The following is a 19628-nucleotide window of genomic DNA, read 5'->3' as shown; positions in this document are numbered from 1 at the left end:
ACATAACCACAAAGTGCTAGATGTAAAATACATCAACCGTTCACCTCTGAACTTAACTGTCGAAACTGAACTTAACTGTCGAATTGAACTTAACTATCGAAACTGAACTTAACTGTCGAAACTGAATTTTGCTGTCGAAACTGAATTTTGCTGTCGAAACTGAACGCACTAGCAAGGTGAGGCTACACATCGGTCGACTAACTTTTTCATCTCTGGTCAGTCGATTTTGCAGCCATTGGATACGAAATCAAGGGCCTGCGGTTCATCTTCAACCTCCACCCCCCTGAGCCGCCAGCCACCACCAGCCAAACAACAGCCCCCCGCCGCCCGTGGTCGGCGGTGCGCCGCCCCGCCCGCCCGCCCCGAAAACACTCCCCACCGCCGGTCCGCTGCCGCCCCGGCCATCCCTCTAGGCCCCCCCGTGCCGAGCTTTTTTCTCCGGCGATCCCCACGCCACCGCCCCGCCAACGCCCCGCCACCGCCGGCTACCACTGCCCCCATCCTGAACCCTAAGATAGATAGTGGGGTACCTCTCCGGCGAGCCCCACTCCCCACCGCGGCTGGTTCTTCCTTCACCCCGGCGAGCCCCCCCCACCACCCCCTGAAAATCGACTGACCCAAAAGTCGATTTAGTCGACTGAAGTGTAGCTAAATCGGAGCAGCATCGCAAGCAAGAGTAAGAGCGAGAGCAGCAGCATGAGCAAGTGCAATAGCAAGAGGAAACCAGGCAGGGGACCGAGAGCAAGAGCAGAGCAGCAGCGCGAGCGAGAGCTAAATCAACAACTTCTACTGGTGTGGACGTCGCCGCCGAGAGAGCGATGCCGTGGAGGAAGTGGCCGGCGACGCCGCCGTGGATGGAGCCACGCCGTGTCGGCTCGGGACCGAGCGCCGGCAGCACCGTGAGATCGAATCAAGAAGAAAATGCGGCGATTAGTGTACAACCTCTTTGGTGGCGCCAATTAGGCCGCAGCTTCATCCGAGGAAACGGTGATGATGATGCTCTTCCGGTGGTGCAGGTGAAGACGGCGGTGTGGGAATGGAGGTGGCGCGAAAGACGAGTGGAACGTCGGGGCAGCTCCTTGGAGGTGGAGGACGGGCTGGTTGAACCGGCGGGACGTTGAGATCGACGACGGATCCTCATCCGGTACGGTGGATGAGGGACGTGGAGGTGTTGCTGTGGACGACGTCGTTGGGGAAGAGGCTCCGGCTGGGTGGCGGACGGAGCAGGGTGTGGGGTTTCGTCGCGGGTTTTCGCGGCCTCGGTGTATGAATGGGTGGGCGGATGGGATGGCAGTGGGGAACCATGGTTTAGAGACGCGCTTGTCCGAAATGTGGGGTAAGTTATGAAAGTACCCCCACCGATTTGAGGCGGTTCTTTCGGTTCAGGGGTAGCACGGGCATTTCGCGTGTCGGGATTTCACAGGAGGTGGGAGTTTTCGCGCGCATTGTAATTTCGGAATAGCAAGGCGCGGGTTGAGATGGAGGGAGTTGTCGGAGCACAACGAGACAAAGATATATCTTTAATATTTCGGGCTAACAAGGCGCGGGTTGAAATTTCCGGACAAGCCTAACGTGTACTTTACCAAATCAATGCGCACTAAAAATGTCATTCAAAACTTTGAATTCATGTTATGTTCAATTAAAATATTTCGCTACGTGTATAATGCATGCAACCTACTACTCAAATGAACGTTTTAGTGCATTCCAAACGTATATACTACCGCATCAATATGAACTAAATTTGAATTCGTTTCTCTATTTGAATAAGATCTACAGTAATGATTGTTGTGAAGTCAAAGCATTTGAATTCGTTTCTCTGTTTTAATAAGATCTACAATCATCATTATTGTCAAGTTAAACCATCGTTTGTGTATTATCTTCACATCACACCACATGATTAGTCTCGAGTTACATATGAACTATGTGTACTATATGAACAACTCGAACTAGATTTTTTGAATCCACTTTATTTTGATTTCAAATCACATTACATTTCTAGCTCTAGCTAGATCTTCATAATCTAAACCATGTCTCATATGTATAATGTGTTTATCACATTATGTATGGTGCCCCGCCCCCTACGCCTACAAGTATTTAGATGTGAGTTGCAAACACCACACATTACCACAAATTCAAATAAAATGTGAGAATGTTTGATATATAGTATTGTTTAGATTGTTCGATATTTAGTTGTAAGCTGCAAACGCCACACATTATCACAAGTTCAAATAAAATGTGAGATTGTTTGATGTATAGTATGGTTTAGATTGTTCGGCATTTAGCTGTGAGTTGCAAACGCCATGCATTATCACATTATGGTATAACATGTGCACAACACGTGTATCACCGCTATATTCATGCATGCAATGTTTAAAACACTATGATCTCCTATTCAAATATATGAATCCGCTTTCATATCAAATTATGATCTTTGTTAGTCTCATACACCCACACAATCCTCTAACCTTTGTAGCTGCCACTAACTTTCTCTCGTGCATGCACACGCCCTCCCCCTCCCTCGGCATTCTATCCACCAGGCACATTCATTTTTTTCTTTAGGTCGTTCTCCCAGAGTCTCCACAACTCCTTTCTGACACACACCGATTGATAAACCTCTCCAGCGATGCCTGCCTACAACATACACACACACCTTCAATCTCCTCCTTTATGTGTCCTTGCCTCGTGTCTCTCATACAGTCAGACACACGTGTAAACGCTTGCCCCTCTTTTCATCGATCTCACAACCGCACACTCCTCCACCTAACTAGCTAGTAGTTGGTCCTCTCGCACCACCTCCTAGCTCCATTCTCTCTGTCTATCTGTCTCGCTGGGCCTTATTTGCCTCTAACAAATGGACGTACACTGACCGATCTCTCGCTATACATATAGCTAGCTAGGTCCTTATAACTCGTTTTTACCCACACGTCAATCGATCTACCTCATTAGTTGTGTCGCTCCCTTCCTCCGACAAACAACAATTGATCTACCGATGTAGTTAGGTTTGCTTACCAAACACATGGTTCCCCTTCATCATCCATGGATGCGTCCCGACAGATCTATCACGCACAGGCACACACAGAAACACATCCCCACTCTTATTGATAACATTGCAGTTCCACCCTCAGTTTGTCTAGTAGGCCTCTCCCACCATCTTCGAGAAGCAACTCCATCACCCATCCAGCACTCTACCCCTCTCCCTCCCTCTCTCTCTCCTCTCTCTATCTCTCTGTCCCATCATATTTCCCGTCCTTCAGTTATGTATGGATGTCGACCGATCTCCCTCAAGACATAGCTGGGTCTCTCCTTCTCAACACATATACGAGTCGTTCTACCTCTATAGTTATTCTCCTCACACCCTCACACAATGTGAGATGCCGTGATTCCACTATTGGTGCCCTTGAAGGCGGCGACCAGACCTTTACAAACAAGGTTGGGGCAATCTCCACAACTTAATTGGAGGCTCCCAACGACACCACAAAGCTTCACCACAATGGACTATGGCTCCGCGGTGACCTCAACCGTCTAGGGTGCTCAAACACCCAAGAGTAACAAGATCCGCTAGGGATAAGTGGGGGGAATCAAATTTCTCTTGGTGGAAGTGTAGATCGTTGCCTTCTCAACCAATCCTGAGCAAATCAACAAGTTTGATTGGCTAGGGAGAGAGATCGGGCGAAAATGGAGCTTGGAGCAACAATTGAGCTTTTGGGGGAAGAGGTAGGTCAAATTTGGGGAAGAAGACCCCCTTATATAGTGGGGGGAACAAGCCAACCGTTACCCCCACTTCTGCCCCGCAGAGAGCGGTACTACCGCTGTGCCAGCGGTACTACCGCTTGCCACTATAAGCGGTACTACCGCTCCTCCTCGCGGTACTGCCGCTTGGCCCACAGTGGTACTACCGCGGTGGGAGGGCGGTACTACCGCATACGAGCGGTACTACGGCCCCCCGCTGCCGCGGCCAGTACCGTAAAACCCGACACGAAAAAAGAGCCCTCGAATCGAGGCGGTACTAGCACGAGACCACGGCAATACTACGGCTGGGGGCTACTAGCGGTACTACTGCTCTGGAGCGGTACTACCGCTTGTAGCACCCAAGCGGTACTACCGCTCCGTCCCGCGGTACTACCGCTGGGACCAGAGAGAGCACACAGAGAAGAGAAACGAGCCCATCATCGAAACGGAAAGGCTCGGAGGGAGGGGCAAAGGAAGTGTACGTGATGATTCCGCCCTAGCCTTTCCAAAACGGACCCCCTCTTGATAGTACGGTGATCCCTATGAAACTAGTCCACCAAACTAATCCGAAAGGACTACACCGTCTTCGCTTCAAGCTCCGAGGGGAGGGAATTGTCTCGTGCCAAAAGGATGAATCTCTGAAAAACACTCAATGCACACGATTAGTCCGTAAAAGCATTGTCATCAATCACCAAAACATCTTAGGGATAAAGATCCCCTTACACATGGTATAGGCTATGCAATGATATTGGATCTTGGAATTGGAATCGATTGAAATTGGAGTTTCACCAAAAAAATTATCCTATGCATCTAGTTCATCATGATCGGAATTATATATATAATTTTTGGGCTCGTGAAGGAGAAAGTATTGCTCTATCTTGGGGGAGGCTTAATTCAATGTTATATTCATGCCCCAATCATGAGCTCTCAAGAGAGATTATTATTCAGAACTTCTATGCTCGGCTTTATCGTAATGATCAATCCATGCTTGATACTTCTTGTACTGGTTCCTTTATGAAGAAGACTATTGAATTACGGTGGGATCTTTTGGAAAGAACTAAACGCAACTCTGAAGATTGGGAACTCGATGAAGGTAAAGAGTCAGGTATTAAACTTAAGTTTGATTGTGTTAAATCTTTTATGAATACCGATGCTTTTCAAAAGTTTAGCACTAAATATGGACTTGACTCTGGGATAGTAGCATCATTTTGTGAATCATTTTCTACTCATGTTGATCTCCCTAAGGAGAAGTGGTTTAAATATCACCCACCTATCAAAGAAGAAATTAAAGAACCGGTAATAACTAAAGATGAAACTATTATCTATAATGTTGATCCATTTGTTCCTACTGCTTATTTTGAAAAACAACCTTTCCCTGTTAGGATGAAGGAGCATGCTAAAGTTTCAACTGTGGTCAACAAAAGTTATATTAGAACACCTAAACCAACTAAACAAATCAAAGTAGAACCTAGTGTTGCTATGGTTAGGATCTCCTGGTTGAAAATATAGATGGGCATGTTGTTTAGTTCTGTGATGAAGCTGCTAGAATTGCCAAACCTGATAAGAAAGATAAACATAGACCTGTTGTCTCAGTTAAAATAGGAGATCACTATTATCACGGTTTACGCGACATAGGTGCTAGCGTGAGTGCTATTCCTTCCCCTCCCCCTGCCACCTATATATATATGCGTGTGTGGGGGGCGCCTAGGACACACCAGACAATTGTTTAGCCGTGTGCGGCGCCCCCCTCCACCGCTTACACCCCCGGTCATATTTTCATAGTGCTTATGCGAAGCGCTACGAGGATCACTTCATCATCACCGTCACCACACCGTCATGCTGACGAAACTCATCTACTACCTCGACATCTTGCTGGATCAAGGAGGCGAGGGACGTCACCGAGCTGAACGTGTGCAGAACGCAGAGGTGTCGTGCGTTCGGTACTTAATCGGTTGAAGCGCGAAGAAGTTCGACTACATCAACCGCGTTGAGAAACGCTTCCGCTTACGGTCTACGAGGGTACATACACACACTCCCCCTCGTTGCTATGCATCTCCATGGATAGATCATTACATGTGCGTAGATTTTTTTTACATGCAACGATTCCCAACAGTGGCATCATGAGCCAGGTCTATGCGTAGATGATATGCACGAGTAGAACACAAAGAGTTATGGGTGGTGATAGTCATACTGCTTACCACCAGCGTCTTATTTATATTCTGCGGTATTGTGGGATGAAGCAGCCCGGACCAACCTTACATGTCCATGCACATGAGACCGGTTCCACCGACAGACATGCAACTAGTTTTGCATAAAGGTGGCTGGCGGGTGTCTATTTCTCCTACTTTAGTTGAACCGAATTTGACTACGGCAGGTCCTTGAAGAAGGTCAATATAACAAACTTGACAAATCACCGTTGTGGTTTTTGCGTAGGTAAGAACAGTTCTAGCTAGACGCCCGTAGCAGCCACGTAAAACTTGCAACAGCAGAGTAGAGGACGTCTAACTTGTTTTTGCATTGCATGTTGTGATGTGATATGGTCAAGATATGATGTGATATAAGTTGATGCATGAGATGATCATGTTTTTTAATATCTACAACTGGCAGGAGCCTTAGGGTTGTCTCTTTATTGTATGAAGTGCAAGCGCCATGTAATTGCTTTACTTTATCACTATGCGTTTGCGATAGTCGTAGAAGCAATAGTTGGCGTGATGACCTCGACGAAACGATGCTACAATGGAGATCAAGGTGTCAAGCCGGTGACGATGGAGATCATGACGATGCTTTGGAGATGGAGATCGAAAGCACAAGATGATGGCCATATCGTGTCACATATTTTGATTGCATGTGATGTATATCTTTTATGCATCTTATTTTGCTTAGAACGGTGGTTGCATTATAAGATGATCCCTCCACTTAATTTCAAGATAAAAGTGTTCTCCCTGAGTATGCATCATTGCTACAGTTTGTCGTGTTGAGACACCACGTGATGATCAGGTGTGATAGACTCTACGTTCACGTACAACGGGTGCAAGACATTTTTGCACATGCGGAATACTTGGGTTAAACTTGACGAGCCTAGCATGTACAGACATGGCCTCGGAACACTGGAGACCGAAAGGTCAAATGTGAATCATATAGTAGATATGATCAACATAGAGATGTTCACCATTGTTGACAACCCCATCTCACGTGATGATTGGACATGGGCTAGTTGATTTGGATCATGTATCACTTAGATGACTTGACGGATGTCTATTTAAATGGGAGTTCATTAGTAATTTGATTAATTGAACTTAAATTTATCATGAACTTAGTCTTAATACTTTTGGCATATCTATGTTGTAGATCAATAGCTCGCGATTTAGCTCCCTAATATTTTGATATACTCCTAGAGAAAACTAAGTTGAAAGATGTTAGTACCAATGATGCAGACTGGTTCGTCATCTAAGGATTATCCTCATTGCTGCATAGAAGAATTGTGTCCTTGATGCACCACTAGGTGACAGACCTGTTGCAGGAGCAGATGCAGACGTTATGAACGTTTGGCAAGCTCGATATGGTGACTACTTGATAGTTTAGTGCGCCATGCTTTACGGCTTAGAACCGGGACTTCAAAAATGTTTTGAACGCCACAGAGCATATGAGATATTCCAAGAGCTGAAATTGGTATTTCAGACTCATGCCCGTGTCGAGAGGTATCAGACCTCTGACAAGTACTTTGCCTACAAGATGGAGGAGAATAGCTCAGCCAGTGAGCATATGCTCAGAATGACTGGGTAGTAAAATCGCTTGAATCAAGTGGGAGTTAATCTTCCAGATAAGATAGTGATTGACAGAGTTCTCTAGTAACTCTCCCCAAGCTAGTAGAACTTCGTGATGAACTATAATATGAAATGCATGATGAAAACGATTCCCGAGCTCTTTGCGATGCTGAAATCGGTGAAGGTAGAAATCAAGAAAGGGCATCAAATGTTGATGGTTAACAAGACCACTAGTTTCAAGGAAAAGGGCAAAAGGGAAAGAAAGGGAACTTCAAAAAGAGTGGCATGCAAGTTTTCACTCACATGAAGAAGCCCAAAGCTAGACCGAAGCCTAAAACTGAGTGCTTCTACTGCAAAGGGAATGGTCACTGTAAGCGGAACTGCCCCAATACTTGGCGGATAAGAATGATGGCAAAGTGAACAAAGGTATATTTGACATACATGTTATTAATGTGTACTTTACTAGTGTTCGTAGCAACCCCTGGGTATTTGATACTGGTTCAGTTGTTTTGATTAGTAACTTGAAGTAGGAGTTGTAAAATGAACAGAGACTAGTTGATGGCAAGGTGATGATGTGTGTTGGAAGTGATTCCAAGGTTGATAAGATCACCATCGCACACTCCCTTTACCTTCGGGATTAGTGTTGAACCTAAATAAATGTTATTTGGTGTTTGCGTTGAGCATAATATGATTGGATCATGTTTATTGCAATACGGTTATTCATTTAAGTCAAAGAATAATTGTTATTCTGTTTACATGAATAAAACCTTCTATGGTCATAGACCCAAGGTGAATGGTTTATTGAATCTCGATTGTAGTGATACACATATTCATAATGTTGATGCCAAAAGATGCAAAGTTGATAATGATAGTGCAACATACTTGTGGCACTGCCATTTAGGTCATATTGGTGTAAAGCGCATGAAGAAACTCCATGCGGATGGATTTTTGGAATCACTTGATTATGAATCATTTGATGCTTGCGAACCATGCCTCATGGGCAAGATGACTAAAACTACGTTCTCTGGAACAATGGAGCGAGCTAATGACTTATTGGAAATAATACATAATGATGTATGCGGTCCGATTAGTGTTGAGGCACGCAGTGGTATCATTATTTTCTGACCTTCACAGATGATTTGAGCAGATATGGGTATATCTACTTAATGAAACTTTTCACAACTCACACTTGAAAAGTTCAAAAAAATTCAAAGAATTTCAGAGTGAAGTGGAGAATCATCATAACAAGAAAAATAAAGTTTCTATGATCTAATTGTGGAGGCGAATATTTGAGGTACGAGTTTGGCCGTCATTTAGAACAATGTGGAATAGTTTCACAACTCACACCACCTGGAACACCACAGCGTAATGGTGTGTCCGAATGTCATAACCATACTTAATTAGATAATGGTGCAATCTATGATGTCTCTTACTGATTTTCCACTATCATTTTGGGGTTATGCATTAGAGACAGCTGCATTCACGTTAAATAATGCACCATCTAAATCCGTTGAGACGACACCGTATGAACTGTGGTTTGGCAAGAAACCTAAGCTGTCGTTTCGTAAAGTTTGGGGTTGCGACACTTATGTCAAAAGGCTTCAGCCTGATAAGCTCGAACCCAAATCAGAGAAGTGCGTCTTCATAGGATACCCTAAGGAAACAATTGGGTACACCTTCTACCACAGATCCGAAGGCAAGATCTTTGTTGCCAAGAATGGAACCTTTCTAGAGAAGGAGTTTCTCTCGAAACAAGTGAGTGGGAGGAAAGTAGAACTTGATGAGGTAATCGTACCTACTCTCGAATTGGAAAGTAGCACATCAGAGAAATCTGTTCCCACGATGCCTACACCAACTAGAGAGGACGCAAATGATAATGAGCATGAAACTTCAAATCAAGTTGCTACTGAACATCGTAGGTAAACCAGAGCACGATCCGCACCAGAGTGGTACGGTAATCCTATTCTGGAAGTCATGTTATTAGACCAAGGCAAACCTACGAAGTATGAAGAGCCGAGATTCTGATAGATGGCTTGAGGCCATGAAATCTGAGATAGGATCCATGTATGGGAACAAAGTGTGGACTTTGGTGGACCTGCCCGATGATCAACAAGCCATAGAGAATAAATGGATCTTCAAGAAAAAGACTGACGCTAATGGTAATGTTACTATCTACAAAGCTCGACTTGTCGCAATAGGTTTTCGAAAAGTTCAAGGAGTTGACTACGATGATACTTTCTCACCCGTAGCGATGCTTAAGTCTGTCCGAATCATGTTAGCAATTGTCACATTTGATGATTATGAAATCTGGCAAATGGACATCAAAACTGCATTCCTTAATGGATATCTTAAAGAAGAGGTTTATATGATGCAATCAGAAGGTTTTGTCGATCCTAAAGGTGCTGACAAAATGTGCAAGCTCCAGCGATCTATCTATGGACTGATGCAAGCATCTCAGAGTTGGAATATACGCTTTGATGAGGTGATCAAAGCATATGCTTTTGTACAGACTTACGGTGAAGCCTGTATTTACAGGGAAGTGAGTGGGAGCTCTGTTGCATTTCTGATATTATATGTGGATGACATATTATTGATTGGAAATGATATAGAATTTCTGGATGGCATAAAAGGACACTTGAATAAGAATTTTTCAGTGACAGACCTCGGTGAAGCCACTTGCGTATTGAGCATCAAGATCTATAGGGATAGACCAAGATGCTTAATAGAACTTTCACAAAACCCGTACCATGATAAGATTTGAAGAAGTTCAAAATGGTTTAGTCCAAGAAGGGGTTCTTGCCTTTATTACAAGGTGTGAAGTTGAGTAAGACTCAATGCCCGACAACGGCAGAAGATAGAGAGAGAATGAAAGTCATTCCCTATGCCTCAGCCATAGGTTCTACACGATATGCCATGCTGTGTACCACACCTGATGTGTGTCTTGCCACTTATCTGGCAAAGAGGGTACAAGAGTGATCCAGGAGTGGACCACTGGACAGCAGTCAAAATTATCCGTAGGTGCCTTAAAGAGGACAAAGGAAATGTTTCTCAGTTATGGAGGTGATAAAGAGTTTGACGTAAATAGTTACGTCGATGCAAGCTTACACTAATCTAGATGACTCTAAGTCTCAATCTGGATACATATTGAACCTTTCAGAACATGGAGAAGAAAGATTATTAGAGGTTCTGAAGAAGCATCAAGCTGCTATTGGATATACTCTTGATGATTTAAAGGGAATTAGTCCCACTCTCTGTCAGCACAAAATTTATATGGAACCTGATCCTAAACCCGTTGGTAAACACCAATGACGTTTAAATCCCAAAATGAAAGAAGTGGTAAGAAATGAAATACTAAAGCTTCTAGAAGTAGGTATAATCTATCCTATAGCTGATAGTAGATGGGTAAGTCATGTTCATTGTGTCGCTAAGAAGGGAGGTATTACTGTTGTTCCTAATGATAAGAATGAACTTATGCCACAAAGAATTGTCACTTGATATAGAATGGTAATTTATTTTAGAAAATTAAATAAAGCTACTACAAAAGATCATTACCCTCTGCCTTTTATTGATCAAATGCTAGAAAGATTGTCAAAGCACACACATTTTTGTTTCCTTGATGGATATTCTGGTTTTTCTCAAATACATGTTGAAGAGAAAACGACCTTTATTTGTCCTTTTGGAACTTATGCTTATAGACGTATGCCTTTTGGTTTATGCAATGCACCTACCACCTTTCAAAGATGTATGACTGCTATATTCTCTGTTTTTTGTGAAAAGATTGTTGAGGTTTTCATGGATGATTTTTCCGTCTATGGAACTTCTTTTGATTATTGCTTAAGCAACCTTGATCGAGTTTTGCAGAGATGCGAGCAAACTAATCTTGTCTTGAATTGCGAGAAGTGCCACTTTATGGTTAATGAAGGTATTGTCTTGGGACATAAAATTTCTGAACGAGGTATTCGAAATATGCCCTAGAGGCAATAATAAAGTTGTTATTTTATATTTCCTTATTCATGCTAGAATTGTATTGATCGGAAACCTTAATACATGTGTGAATACATAAACAAACACCGTGCCCCTTGTGAGCCTCTACTGGACTAGCTCGTATATCAAACATGGTTAAGGTTTCCTAACCATTGTCATGAGCTATCATTTGATAACGGGATCACATTGTTAGGAGAATGATGTGATGGACAAGACCCATCCGCTAGCTTAGCATTATGATCGTTCAGTTTTATCGCTATTGCTTTCTTCATGTCAAGTACATATTCCTTCGACTATGAGATTATGCAACTCCCGGATACCGGAGGAATGCCTTGTGTGCTATCAAATGTCACAACGTAACTGGGTGATTATAAAGATGCTCTATAGGTATCTCCGAAGGTGTTTGTTGAGTTGGCATAGATCGAGATTAGGATTTGTCACTCCGACTATCGGAGAGGTATCTCTGGGCCCTCTCGGCAATACACATCATAAGCTTGCAAGCAAACGACTTAGGAGTTAGCCACGAGGTGATGTATTATGGAACGAGTAAAGAGACTTGCCGGTAATGAGACTGAACTAGGTATACAGATACCGACGATCGAATCTCGGGCAAGTAACATACCGATGGACAAAGGGAATAACGTATGTTGTCATAACGTGTCGACCGATAAAGATCTTCAAAGAATATGTAGGAGCCAATATAGGCATCCAGATTCCGCTATTGGTTATTTTCCGGAGAGATGTGACGGTCATGTGTACATAGTTCTCGAACCCGTAGGGTCCGCACGCTTAACGTTCGTTGACGATATAGTATTATATGAGTTATGTGATTTGGTGACCGAATGTTGTTCGGAGTCCTGGATGAGATCACGGACATGATGAGGAGTCTCGAAATGGTTGAGAGGTAAAGATTGATATATAGGACGATGGTATTCGGACACCAGAAGTGTTTCGGAGTGTACGGGTACATACCGGATCACCGGAAGGGGTTCTGGGCACCCCCGGCAAAAGATATGGGCCTTATGGGCCAAGAGAGGAAACGCACCAGCCACAAGGGGCTGGTGTGCCCCCCATATGGGCTGTCCAAGGTGGAAAAAGAAAGGGGAAGGAGGAAAGGAAAGAAAGGGAATAGGATTCGCCCATCCTTCCCCCTCCGATAGATATGGCAGGGGGCGTGCGGCTTGGGAGGAGCCCAAGTAGGATATGGTCCTACTTGGGGGCGCCTCCTGGCCTCTCCCCTCCCCCTCCCACCTATATATATATATATATATATATATATATATATATATATATATATATATATATATAGATATATATATATATATGTGGGGGGGGGCTAGCACACCCCAGACAATTGTTTTGCCGTGTCCGGCGCCCCCCTCCATCATGTACACCCCAGGTCATATTTTAGTAGTGGTTAGGCGAAGCCCTGCGAGGATCACTTCACCATCACCACACCGTCGTGCTGACGGAACTCATCTGCTACCTCGACGTCTTGCTGGATCAAGAAGGCGAGGGACGTCACCGAGCTAAACGTGTGCAGAATGCGGAGGAGCCGTGCGTTCGGTACTTGATCAGTTGAAGCGCGAAGAAGTTCGACTACATCAACCGCGTTGAGAAACGCTTCCGCCTAGGGTCTACGATGGTACGTAGACACACTCTCCCCCTCGTTACTATGCATCTCCATGGATAGATCATTGCATGTGCTTAGATTTTTTGTTTTCCATGCAACAATTCCCAACGGTATTGAGGTGGATAAAGCTAAAGTTGATGCAATTTGGAAAATGCCATGTCTCTAAAGATATCAAAGGTATTCGTAGTTTTCTCGGTCATGCTGGTTTCTATAGGAGGTTTATTAAATACTTCTCTAAAATTTCCAGGCCTCTTACAAATCTTTTACAAAAGGATGTTCCATTTGTTTTTTATGATGATTGTGTAGAAGCCTTTGAAACACTTAAGAAAGCCTTAATTTCTGCACCTGTTGTTCAAGCACCTGATTGGAACTCGCCTTTTGAAATTATGTGTGATGCTAGTGATTATGTTGTTGGTGTTGTTCTAGGACAAAGGATTGATAAGTGATAATTCTCCAACGTATCTATAATTTATGAAGTATTCATGCCATGTTTACAACAATTCTATATGATTTTGGTACAATTTTATTAGAACTAACCCGGACTGGCACTGTTTTCAGCAGAACTACAGTGGTGTCTTTTTTTGTGCAGAAATAAAAGTTCTAGGAATGGGATGAAAATTTATGGAGAATATTTTTGGAAAATATAAAAAGTACTGGAGCGAAAAGATACTAGAGAGGAGTCACGGGGTAACCACAAGGGTGGGGGCGCCCCCACCCCCCTAGGGTGCGCCCCTGCCTTGTCATCACCTCACGGGCCCCATTGACTTGTCCCCGACGCCAACACCTCCTATAAATCCCAAAAACCTCAGAAATAAATCTAGATCGGGAGTTCCGCCGCCGCAAGCCTCTATAGCCACGAAAAAGCAATCTAGGCCCTTTCCGGCACCCTACCAGAGGGGGCCATCATCACCGGAGGCCATGGAGGAGGATCTCGGAGATGGCCATCATCACCATGGAGTCCAAGGACCAGAGGGAGAACCTCTCCCCATCTTGGGGGGAGGCCATGGAGGAGGAAGCACAAGGGGGAGACTCTCTCCCCCTCTCTCACGGTGGCACCGGAGTGCCGTCGGGGGAACCATCGCCGCAGTGATCGTCTTCACCAACATCACCTTCCTCATCTCTTTTACGCGGTTCACTCTCCCGCACCCCGCAGTAATGCCCTCTTGAACATGGTGCTTTATGCCACATATTATGTTCCAATGATGTGTTGCCATCCTATGATGTTTTGAGTAGATTTCTTTTGTCCTTTGGGTTGATTGATTATCTAGATTGGTTTGAGTTGTATGTTTTATTTTGGTGCTGTCCTATATGGAGCCTTCCGTGCCGCGCACACGTGAAGGATTCACGTTGTACAGTGCTGCAATACGTTTATGATTCACTTATAGTGGGCTGCTTGAGTGACAGAAGCATATACCCGAGTAAGGGGGTTGATGCGCATGGGATAAAGGGCACTTGGTACTTTAATGCTATGGTTGGGTTTTACTTTAATGATCTTTAATAGTTGCGTATGCTTGCTAGAGTTCCAATCATAAGTGCATATGATCCAAGGAGAGAAAGTATGTTAACTTATGCCTCTCCCTCATATAAAATTGCAATGATGACTACCGATCTTGTTAACAATCGCCTAGGAAAATTCGGCACACCGATCCATCATTATTCCACACTCGCTATTTATAATATATAGTAATATATCCTAACTTTATATTGACAGCACCTACTTTTATATTTTAGTTCTTCGATATCATGCAAAGCTATCCTATTCATACCCACAACATAGTTTTATTTCTTGTTTCTAGTTGGAAGCAAACGTTCGGTGTACGTAGAGTCGTATCAGTGGCAGATAGGACTTGGGAGAATTTTGATCTTACCTTTAGCTCCTTGTGGGTTCAACACTCCGTACTTATCACTTCCACCTTTGGAAATTGCTACGTGATTCCTTGCACTTGGGGATTATCAAGCTCTTTTCTAGCGCCATTGCCGGGGAGCAATAGCGTGGGCTTGATATTCTCGTGTGTGCTTGTTTGCTTTCTTCACTAAGTAGATTTTTTTTCTTTAGTTGTGGGTGAAACATATAAAAAAATTCAAAAATGAAAATTCAAAAAAAATTACTTGCCTCTTATGCCTAATTTTTTTCAAAAAGAGAAGTGATTGGAAGGTTATGCATTGGAGAAGTGAGGGTCGACCTTGAACACTTGTGTTCATGCTCATGGAAACAATGTAGATTTTTTCAAGGAAGTTTCTAAAAAATAAGTATCCCCTTGTATATATTCATTTTATTATAAAAATAGTGTGCCAAGGTTTACGTTTAGAATGTTTAAATTGCTTATTTGGTGTGTGCAGCAGAAAAAACAGAAACTTTTGCTGTAGTATTTGAATTTTCATTTTTTACTGGAGCGTGATAAAATCTTGAAATCTTTAGACAGTACTTCTATGCAATTTGTTTAGATTGTCTTAATTGTTTAGAATTTTTGAAGTTACAACAGTACATGAAAGTTCCAGATTGCTATAGACTGTCATGTTCTTGACGGATTCTGTTTTCTATGTGTTGTTCGCTTATTTTGATGAATCTATGGGTTGTATCGGGGCAGTATGAACCATGGTGAAGTTGTAATACAGTAGATATAATGCTAATATGAAATTGGAATGAGTTTACAATAGTACCTAAAGGTAGTGATTTGCTTTATTATACTAACGGATCTCAGAAAGGTTTTGTTAAGTTTTGTGTGGATGAAGTGTGTAGCGACCCGACCTCAGACGGTCAAGTCTCTGTGCTTAAGTGTCATCCCTGGATCGGTATGCTGACACACACAGTACTCGAGGATTTATAACAGAGGTAAATCACATGTATAAAATAACGTTAATACTATTACCTCAATCCATATAGCGGAAGTAACAACAAGGTTGTGGATTCCCATCAACACCAACGGCAAAGTTGAGTGTAGAAATCGTAACCCTAACGTATCACTTACTCGTCGTAAGAATCCTGCAACATGAGATGTTGCAGCCCGAAATGGGTCAGTACATTGAATGTACTGGCAAGATAACACAGTAGAGCAATGAGTAAAATAAATGCTATCACTACATGCATATATGGCTGGTGGAAAGCTCTACGGTTACAATGTTTTTGCGAAAAGCCAATTTTTTCCTACTTCAAAGGAATATATTTATTTAACTACAAAGTTGGTTGAAAATATTGAGAAGGTTCCTCCAAAGCAATCCCAAATTAACATCAATAACCCAACAAATTATTTAAGTAACGTGATGAGATCAATATGACAATCCAAGTACCAGAGACTCAAGATTGTCCATAACCAGGGACACGGCTAACCATGATTAGTTTGTACACTCTGCAGAGGTTTGCGCACTTTTCCCCAAAAGACTGGATCTCCTCCATTGGATTTCTCACACTACATGGTGTTTGAGAAACGGATGACCGAGACATAGTCTTTCAGAAACATTAATTCTTTACTCCGGGCAGACCATACCAACCTACATCCCTCTACCTGCTGATCCACTTCTTCAAGAGCTCATGCAACTTACTCAACTATGCTAGAGCCCATAATAGCTTTTGGCTGCACACGGAAGTTTCTAGCATGAATAATCTTATGATCCCTTTGAGCCTGGGTGGCGAACCGTAGGATGATCACACGGGACCTCTGGGATATCCTAGGACAACACTGGATTCTCCAGGTGCCCGCAACCAATCCACCAAGATGTGTATTAAAGTAGCCACCTTAAGTTGAACCATTAAGTAAACAATCTCACATCTGTCATGGAATACACTCAAACCAAATCCACGTCTACGAGCATAGCATGGCAATATAAGCATAACGTAATAGTAACTCCCAAGGTTTGAATTCAGGGCAATAGGTTCCTACCTCATCAACTACTTCCCAATACCCACATGTTATCAATCCTACTCATGCAATGTTTTGAGGATGGAAACTAATGCATAAAAACTGGGTAATAATGGGGTATGATCAAAGTGTTACTTGCCTGTACTATTGATGAAGATGATTCACACTCAAAACTCTTGATAGATCTACTCGTCACACTCCGGTCAATCTATCGTCAGCAAGCAATGGTAACCACACATAAGCAATCACTCAAAAGATCGGAAAGAACGAAGAAGACAATTCGGAAAACATCAGAACCAAAGTAAATAACTCTTGCAACATGAAACAATTTCTAATAGTACCAAAATTATGTGAATTTGGACTTATCAGAATGTATAGGTCAAGAGCTTCGATAAGCAAAAAGAATCAACTAAATCGGAGTTATAAAACTCAAGTTATGACCAAACGAAGTCTGAATATAAAATTGTTTGAAATCAAATTTTAAAACTTTCAAAAACATGTTTAAGTTGTATTACTGGATAGAGGGGATCATAACGAAGAAGTGGGCGTTGGTTTCATTGGATTTGGACAAACGAGTAAAAAGTTATGCTAGTTTTAAAAACAGGGGCCAATCTATAAATAAAATACTCACAAACGAGTCCCTGGTAGAAAACTAAAATAAAAGAAAAAGACTAAATAGCGAACGTTCGCTACAGAAACTTATATGACGAAAACGTTCGCTACGAAGACTAAAACAACGAACGTTCACTACTTAACTAGGTTATTAAGAAAAACCGGGTTTAACCAAAAGAACCGAAGGCTGGAAATAAACCGGATCGGACCGGGCGGTTTTACCGGTCCACGGCGGGTCAACAGGACGGCGGTTTCCGGCGGCTGCAACGGGAAGTGCGGCGGCGGATGCGGCGCGGCAACGGCGAGACGGCGGCGGGGCTGCGCGGCGCGGGAGGTGGCTACGGCGGCACGGGGCGGTGCTAGGCGGCGAGCGGCAGCGGTGGCAGCTAGCGGCGCGGGACGACGAGAAGCGGCGATGCAGGAAGTGCGGCGGCGGCGGCGGATCTCGCCGGGGCGGCGGCGGTTGCTGCGAGGAGCAGCGCGGGGCAAGGGGGCGGCGCTATTTATGGAGGGAGGGGGCGAGATGGCATGCGGGAGGGGCAAGGGGGCGGCGCAGAGTCCAGAGGCGGCACGGACGTCGAGGCGGCGGCGGATCTAGCGAGGGGCGGCGGCACGAGAGGCGAGGAGGAGAGGGCCCGGGCGGCGCCCTTTATAGGAGGGGAGGGGAGGCGCCAGGCGTGGAGGAGGGGCAAGGGGAGGTGTGCCCGACCGGGACTCGGCGGCGGCGGCGGAGTCGGCCATGCTCGGGACTTCGTCCTGAGCTCGGAGACGGAGGCGGTTGGCGAGCTAGGCTGGGCCTGGCTGAGGAGCTGGGCCGGCCCAGTCGGCGGGGATTCTTTTTTTAAATAAAGATTTTCCAGACAACAAACACAAATAAAACAAAATGAATAAAATTTTTATATAGGCATATAATATATCAAAATTTTCAGAAAAACATTTCCTACAAGCTGAACATTTTTCTAGAGTCAAATAAAATCTACACAAATTTAAAGAAAGCCAAGAGTGCTACTGCTCTATTAAAATCCAACAAAAATCATTTAAAAAATACCAAAATGAATTCAAATTTATTTCTCTCCCAATTTCTATTGTAGGGAATCATGTTACCCTATTTATCATGTATTTTATTTTTGGAGAAAAATAATTTGAATAAAACCCAAATAACTCCAAATTAAAAATAATTTCCAAAAGGACTTTGAATTTGATCCTTTGAAACTCCCAACTCACATTTCATATGTTTTGAAGAAGTCATTTTATCTTCTCTCATGAAAATCATTGAATTGCATGAAGTTTATGAATTGAAATATTTCCAAATGAAATTCAAATATTTTCAAATACCCTTTCATTTAATTAAATGGAAGAAGTCATATCATCTTCGCTCAAGGGTTTTGTATTTGAAAAGAATTTGAATTCATGGAGATCAGCAAGCAAAGATGAAAGTTTGGGAAAGTCCTTTTATTCCCTCTCATTTAACTTTCAGAAAGTTTCGAATTTCACTCAATTTCACACAATCAATCAAACAATCAATCAAAGCTATCTATTCATTATAACATTCCAAAATTTAGAATTTTGGGATGTTACAAAGTGTTCGAAGCGAGGAGTTACCGATATGAGAAGAATAAGGAGAGGCAAGAGTTCAAGCTTGGGGATGCCCAAGGCACCCCAGCTAAATATTTCAAGGATACTCAAGCATCTAAGCTTTGGGATGCCTCGGTTGGCATCCATCTTTCTTCTTCAACAATTATCGGTATACCTCGGTTTTTGTTTTGTTCACATGATATGTGTCTTTTGAGTTTATTTTTCGTTTCTTTTCCTTTATGCTCCATGCTAGTGTGAGATAGCCCTTCATTGATTTGTAGAATGCTCTTTGTGCTTCACTTAAATCTTTTGAGTATGTCTTTATAGAATGCTCTTTGTGCTTCACTTAAATCATTTGAGTACGGCTTTATAGAATGCTTCGTGTGCTTCACTTATATATTTTGAGCTTGGATGTTGGTAAATCTATATTAATTGTAGAATGCTCCATGAACTTCACTTATACCTTTTCGAGTA

The sequence above is a fragment of the Aegilops tauschii genome, chromosome 6, assembly GCF_002575655.3.
Source record: "Aegilops tauschii subsp. strangulata cultivar AL8/78 chromosome 6, Aet v6.0, whole genome shotgun sequence".
Classification (NCBI taxonomy): Eukaryota; Viridiplantae; Streptophyta; class Magnoliopsida; order Poales; family Poaceae; genus Aegilops; species Aegilops tauschii.
Note: the sequence above shows the minus strand (reverse complement) of the source record.